The following is a 6,210-nucleotide window of genomic DNA, read 5'->3' as shown; positions in this document are numbered from 1 at the left end:
AAAAAAAAAATGAGTACTTATTCTCTAAAAAAAATGAGTACTTACAAATAGTTTCTGATGTCGATGTTTGTCCCAAGAGTTTTATTCTCATATGGTACTTAGTTTTAAAGGAGCATTAGAGCAAACATGCTATTCTTCCTGTTTTACAGAGCTTGAAACTAAGGAGAAAAGGAAGCAACATGGTGATTTCATGTCAACGTGTTACAGAATGTGAAATCTGATTTAGTCTGGCTTGTGAAACTCTGCCCTTAATGAGCTTCATTCTGAATATGTGAAGTTTGAGATGTACATGAAATATCAAGAATGTATATGAAGGAGGCGAGCAGTATGTTTAGTCTTTGGTTCGGGCTGAAGATTTAAATTTGCAGGTCATTATCATATAGATATTTTAGAAAGCTGTGTGTCTAGATAAGATGACTGAAAGAAGGAATAGAATCATTCCCTAGGCTGAGCGGATAGTCCCTGCCAAGGAGAGAGAGAGAGAGAGAGAGAGAGAGAGAGAGAGAGAGAGAGAGAGAGAGAGAGAGAGATCTAACAATGGCCCATAAAATGTAGCAGATGGGGCAGAGGAAAACCAGAGTCAGGCATGACTGAAGGAAAAGGATCAATGGGACAAATTTGTCTAATGCGGCTTGAGTGGTCAAGCAAGATGGAGTCGGAAGGTTGACCCCTGAACACTAACAAGGTCGTTAGAGCCCTTGACAGTGGCGTATTCGTGATAACATCCTAATCGATGAGGTTGGAAAAATAACTTTCAAACCTGTGCCCCTTACAGCTTTGCTCAGTTAATTAACGATGCCTAAAGAGGCAGAAAGAGGTGGAAGAGGGAAAGGTGATGGCTGTCCCCAAACACCTCAATCAACCACAAGATATTTATTGTGTATCTTCTGCATGTCCAAAACATCTGCTGTCCAGATGCTGAACAGCAAAGAAACAGAATATTTAGTCATCCATTCATTTGCTTTGGAGACAATTATCCATTGAATATCTACTATGTGGATGGATAATTTAGAACAATTTTGTTTTCTTAATAATCTTTCAATAATGAGCCAAGTATTTAAAGGGAAAAGGTGATGGCTGTTTTTAATATTTTTGCTTCTTTTCTTTTTTTCTGCTTCTGTGATATAATTTCCTGGCAAAAATGACCTGAGAGAGAAGGGGGCTGATTTAGCTCCCAATTCCACATCTCAGTCATTCATATGAGTGGAGAAGGTGGCAAATCTGAGAGAACTGAGTGTATTTTATCCAGTCAAGAGTAGAGAGCAATTGCTTAATGCTTGCACAGCAGTGCTCAGCTAACGCTCTCATTTTCACCCAGTCTAGAGCTCCGGGAATGAAATGGCACCTCCCACATTTGGAGTGAGGCTTCCCACCTCTGTTAAGCCAATCACTGGCCAGCCTACAGACCAACCAAGTTTAGACAGTCTTCGTTAAGACTCACTTCCTAGGCGATCATACGTTATGTCAGATCAAGAACTAGCACAGAGTGACCACACACAATCCACAATGCATTGGTTTTCACATTCCTTTTAATTGTTATCCATATGTCTATTTAACTTTCACTTTATCCCATAATTATCATCCATGTTTTTTTCAGATATATGCCCAGATGTAGTAATTGTGATAACAAATGCCTTAATATATGAATATATAGCTTTGGCTAACTTTTATTTCTACTATTTATGTAGGCTGAAATCATGATATGCTATATTTGTCAATATGGCCTCTATCTCCATGTCATGTACAGCTGCTATATGTCCAGGATAATATCTGGGTCCATTGGCAACTGTCATAATCTTGCTGGCTTCTAGATCGTCTGAGGTATTTTTGTCTAGGAGGGTGCTTTGGAAAGTCAATGCTGGCTGCCTGGATTGGGATTTTTTTCCATACCTTCCACTTTCAGATTTATAACATTGAGGAAATTATTTAAAATTTCTGACCATCTTTTGCATAACACTGTAATAGTTAAGTGAATTAATAAATCTGAAGCCATTATGGTGGATTTATGCCTTCTATTTTGTAGGTAACCTACAAAATCATTAGTGTGTTGCTTAATAAGTGTACTCCATTCAAAGAAAAAGTTCGTGCCTGGATTATGTTTAATGAATCTCTTTGAGAAAGGAATCAAGGTATACTTGTACTTATTGTCAGTAACTTCGAAAATGTTCTGGATTATTCCCTCTTTGGATGAGTGACAATCTTGTGGGCATGGACCGTGTGCCGGATATCCAGACATAGATAATAATGCAATGGTTAAATTTTCTTGAAGTCAAACCACACACGAGCGTCTCTGTTACTTCTTTTACGACGTTATTGCAGTATGCATATGAAATGTCGCCCACAGGTTTGTGTGTTGAACGACAGTTTTGGAGAGTCTGGAAATGTAGGTGTGAGCTCCAGCCGGAAGAAGTAGGTTGGTGCAGCATGCATGTGACAATACTATCTGGTCCCTTGCCTTTTTCCTTCCTTGTCTTTCTGGTGGTCCAGAAAGCGAATGGCCTCCCCTCTTTTCACAATGCGACACATAGGTACTGGAGCGGAAGACTGGACTAAAATCTGGTAGAGTAGAGTCAATGTAGGTCTTTCCATTACTTAAGTTGTTCTTTTGGTTAGAGCAAAGCAAATGTAACCAGTGCTCTACAATGTCAGGGAAGTGTGTGAGGGTTGAACAGCCAGAATCTTTAGTGAGGCTGACAACTCTTGGCTCTTATTTTGTCCCCATGCACACACACCCTTTCCTTTTACACTCCTTTCCTCATTGCTTAATTGCTTCGTCTGGGACTCAATTTCTTGAATAAACAAATTAATAAGACACAGTTAAGTAGCTTGAGGGTGGAGCAGACTTCAAGGAGGTGGCAAGGAGCAAGGTCTGTGGGAAGAGGCAAGTGTGTTTGGCAGATTGCCTTAGTTGGTGATACTCTGAAATGGGGACAGGGTTTAAAGAGCTTTGCTTTCGGGGAGGCCTTTGAACAAGGAAATTGACTTAAAGAAGGCCATTATAAAACTCGTCAGATGATTACATAACTGCGGTGTACCGTGGAGATGGCAGTTGAAGCCTCTCTAAGGACGTGGATGAAGACAGGAGAATGAAGGAATAGAAAATTATTTTCGTCTGTAATCAATTATTCCACTCAATCACCTATGTATTCTGCCTTTTCAGCTTCCTGGTCCTGAATGCTAGCGTTTGCCTCTCATTTTACTATTCGCTGATTATGAACAGTGGACATACTGATAACGTCCTGCTGTCAGAACAGACTCTTATCAGTGACCGCTACTTCTAGCAGAGCGATAGAGAGCTCCTGACTGAGGACAAGGCTGTGCTGCCTCTGGTTCCTGTTGCTCTAGGAGCTCAGCGTATGGTGGGCGCAGCCTTAATCGACTCATGGCCATTAGTGTGTGACAGGTGAATACACAGACCAAAGGAACCATAAGCTAGGATCCACTTGGGCTCCTGGACTACGATCTTGCGGGGAGCACAACCGTGCGTCTAGGTGTGCAGAGGCGCAGTACCTGCTCTGAGCATTTGGTCCTGCGCCCAGCCGGCTGCAGGGCTAGCCCTTCCTTCCGCGCTCCGCCCCAGCCCGGGTGGCCCACGCGGGGGCACCCAGCGCAGCCCAGCAGTCGCCGGCGGGCGGGCCCCATGCGGCTCCTCCTCGCAGCGGGCGGGACTGCCCCGCTGCCGCCCCAACCCTAGTCTTGGGAAGCCCCGATCGCGGGCGGAGCGCGAGTCACCGCGGCGGGTGGAGCCTGTGGCCGGATCCCGGGGCCAATCGCGCGGTGGCGGGGGAGGAGCTCCGGAGGGGGAAAAAGAAAGTGCGGCGGAAAGTAAGAGGCTAGTCGGGGAAGGCTGCCAGCATCTGGGTCTCCTGGGTTCGGCTTGGACCAGGGCGCTGAAAGAGGCAGTGGCCGGCCAACCCGCACCCATCTGGTCGCTGTCGCCGAGCCTGCTTGGCTGGCCCAGTAAGGTGAGTCTTGCTTTGCAGGAAGGACTGGGTTGAAATGACCATCCGCAGTAACTCCGGGTAGTAGGAATTCTTGTAGATCGGCTTCCACAACCTTTCTGTTTTACAGACAGCAAAACTGAGACACCCAGCCAGACGGTAGCCAGGCTAAACAAATCACACTACTAGCTAGTAGGGCAGTCCGGGTTCGAACTTAGGCAACTGGAGGCCTATTTTGCCCTGGGCTGTGCGGGTTCTCAGTCTTTTGGGGGATCTATTCCAGTCTCCCTGTGCTTAGGGTTCTCAGGAGTGCCGCTGTAAGCTTGAGGCGAGCAGGAGGCTGTGTCCCAGCACACCCACTCCATCACGTAGCTCGTCGCTCGCAGACCCAGCTCTGACAGCCCTTGGGGAGAGGCTGCCAGCAAGCAGCCTTGCTAGCTCCTTTCCTGACCTGCTTTTTTTTCCTTCTGAGGAACGCTCCTGCCCTCCAGCCTAGGGTCTCTACCGGCGGTGAGTTCAGGAAGAGGGAAGAGACTGCAGGTGCTGGTCACCATTCTCCTAGTCTTTGAGACAGCAAGAAGTGTTTTCCCTGGGGGGTACAGGGCACTGGATGCCTGTCCTTTAGAAACAGCTGATTTATGGTGCCTGAAGCCTCCTTCTACTTCCAAGTCCTGGCTGGGAATAAGGAATCCGAGTTATAGAGAAAATCAAAAGCACGAAAGCAAACTTCTGCTGCTTTCATTAGGAGACCGGTGCCCCCTTCCCTCCGCAAATCCACTGATTGTGAAATTGTGAACCAAGGCGCCACGGAAAACGTAAGATGCTTTGCCGAGCAATAATCTATGGCTAGCAATAAGCTGGAAAGGTTAGCTTTCGGTCTGTGCCTTTGCCTTGCGTTGGCTGTGTAAATTTGGTCAGTTTAGCTCACCTTTCTGAGCCGATTTTAAGTGGCAAAATGGACACTAGAATGTTCACTGTGAGTCCTCGGGGTAGTTGGGAGGATGGGACAGAACAGTTCAAGTGACATGTTCTGAGTGGTGCGTGGCCTGGTGACTTTGGCAAATATTGCCCTGTACTGATCCTGGATTCACTGGCTTGGAGAAGGGTAATTTCCTACTACCTTAGTGTGACTTTTTGGTTTTAAATGTAAAAATAGAATGGTATTTCCTGATTAGAGTTTGAGCACTTAAAAATTATTTTTTTATTTCAGTTGTGTGTGTGTGTGTGTGTGTGCGTGCGTGCGTGTGTGTGTGTGTGTGTGTGTGTGTGTGTGTGTACGCACATGTGTGGAGAGGTCAAAGGAAAGGAACTATTCTTCCGGTATTCAGGTTTGGGGGCAGGCATCATTACCCGCCAGGCCTGAGCATCCCCTATATGGTCCACAGGTAGACTTGCTTGTAAATTTGCATTTGGACAGTGTGAATTTCCTCCTCGTTTTCAGATGAAGCCTCCAGCCTGTGAACTGCCTTGACAGGAGGCATCCTACGCTGGAAAGAGGGTTTTGTGTTTGCTAAGGGATAATAAAAAGGACAAGAAGAGGAAGCTTGAAGTTGGGGTAACGCCATAGAGGGTGCCCAGCCTACTATCCCTGCTCCTAGGTCCATCTCCACTTCATATTCTTTAGCTAACATCGGAAAGCAAAAGGATTTTTGCATATTGTCCAGTAACACCGTTAGGTTCAGTCTCTTCTGGATACTAATTTGCTCTCTTTAAACCCAAGCACACACATGTGCTCACATGAGCCTTCCTGTGTTGTCTTTTCAAGTTAAACAGCTTCCACAGATACCTCCACCCCACTTGCATGACAATTGGTTTTATTTTGATCCATACGATTATTTACTACCATCTACTGGCGTGCTGCAAGTCCTGAAGTGAGAAGTTAACATTTATAAGGGGCCTCCTTCACAGCCCACAGCATTGCGTGCAATATTGATGAACTCCAGGAAAGGCGCGGGGTCCATCTTGAGGGGAGATGAGGGGTTTGGTGCTGCCCACTTGGTACCTCCCATAGCAGGCATTGACAAAGGACATAGCCACATCTGTTTGTCACCTTGTTCCTTGTGCTTGCATTGTGATGACTTGGCCAGGATATGTCTGAATGTGTGCTTAGAAACCAGGGACTTGTGGGGACAAGGGAACTGTTTAAAAATAAGGTCAAACAAGGGGGGTTGGATGAGCATGGAAAGTCCCTTTGGTTCTGGATTTTTGAAGAAAGCATATTGAGTTTTATCCTTCCTGGTATATGTTGATACATCCCATGTGCATGCGC

General features: G+C 45.8%; 1 protein-coding gene across 6 annotated transcripts in view; it reads left to right on the top strand.

Moving 5' to 3' along the window:
• The first annotated feature begins 3,779 nt into the window (after nt 1–3,779).
• Il1rap (interleukin 1 receptor accessory protein) overlaps nt 3,780–6,210 on the top strand; it is a 136,722-nt gene continuing 134,291 nt past the window's right edge. For 3 of the 6 annotated variants that reach the window (XR_004387657.1, XR_004387656.1, XM_032900048.1), the window contains exon 1: nt 3,780–3,965. The gene's annotated coding sequence lies outside the window, so the exon portion shown is untranslated. The remainder of the gene's footprint in view (nt 3,966–6,210) is intronic. The other 3 variants (XR_004387658.1, XM_032900049.1, XM_032900050.1) reach the window with 2 other exon arrangements.

Source organism: Rattus rattus, chromosome 4, assembly GCF_011064425.1.
Source record: "Rattus rattus isolate New Zealand chromosome 4, Rrattus_CSIRO_v1, whole genome shotgun sequence".
Lineage (NCBI taxonomy): Eukaryota > Metazoa > Chordata > Mammalia > Rodentia > Muridae > Rattus > Rattus rattus.
The sequence above is the reverse complement of the archived record's forward strand: the minus strand, read 5'-3'. Positions and strand labels throughout refer to the sequence as shown.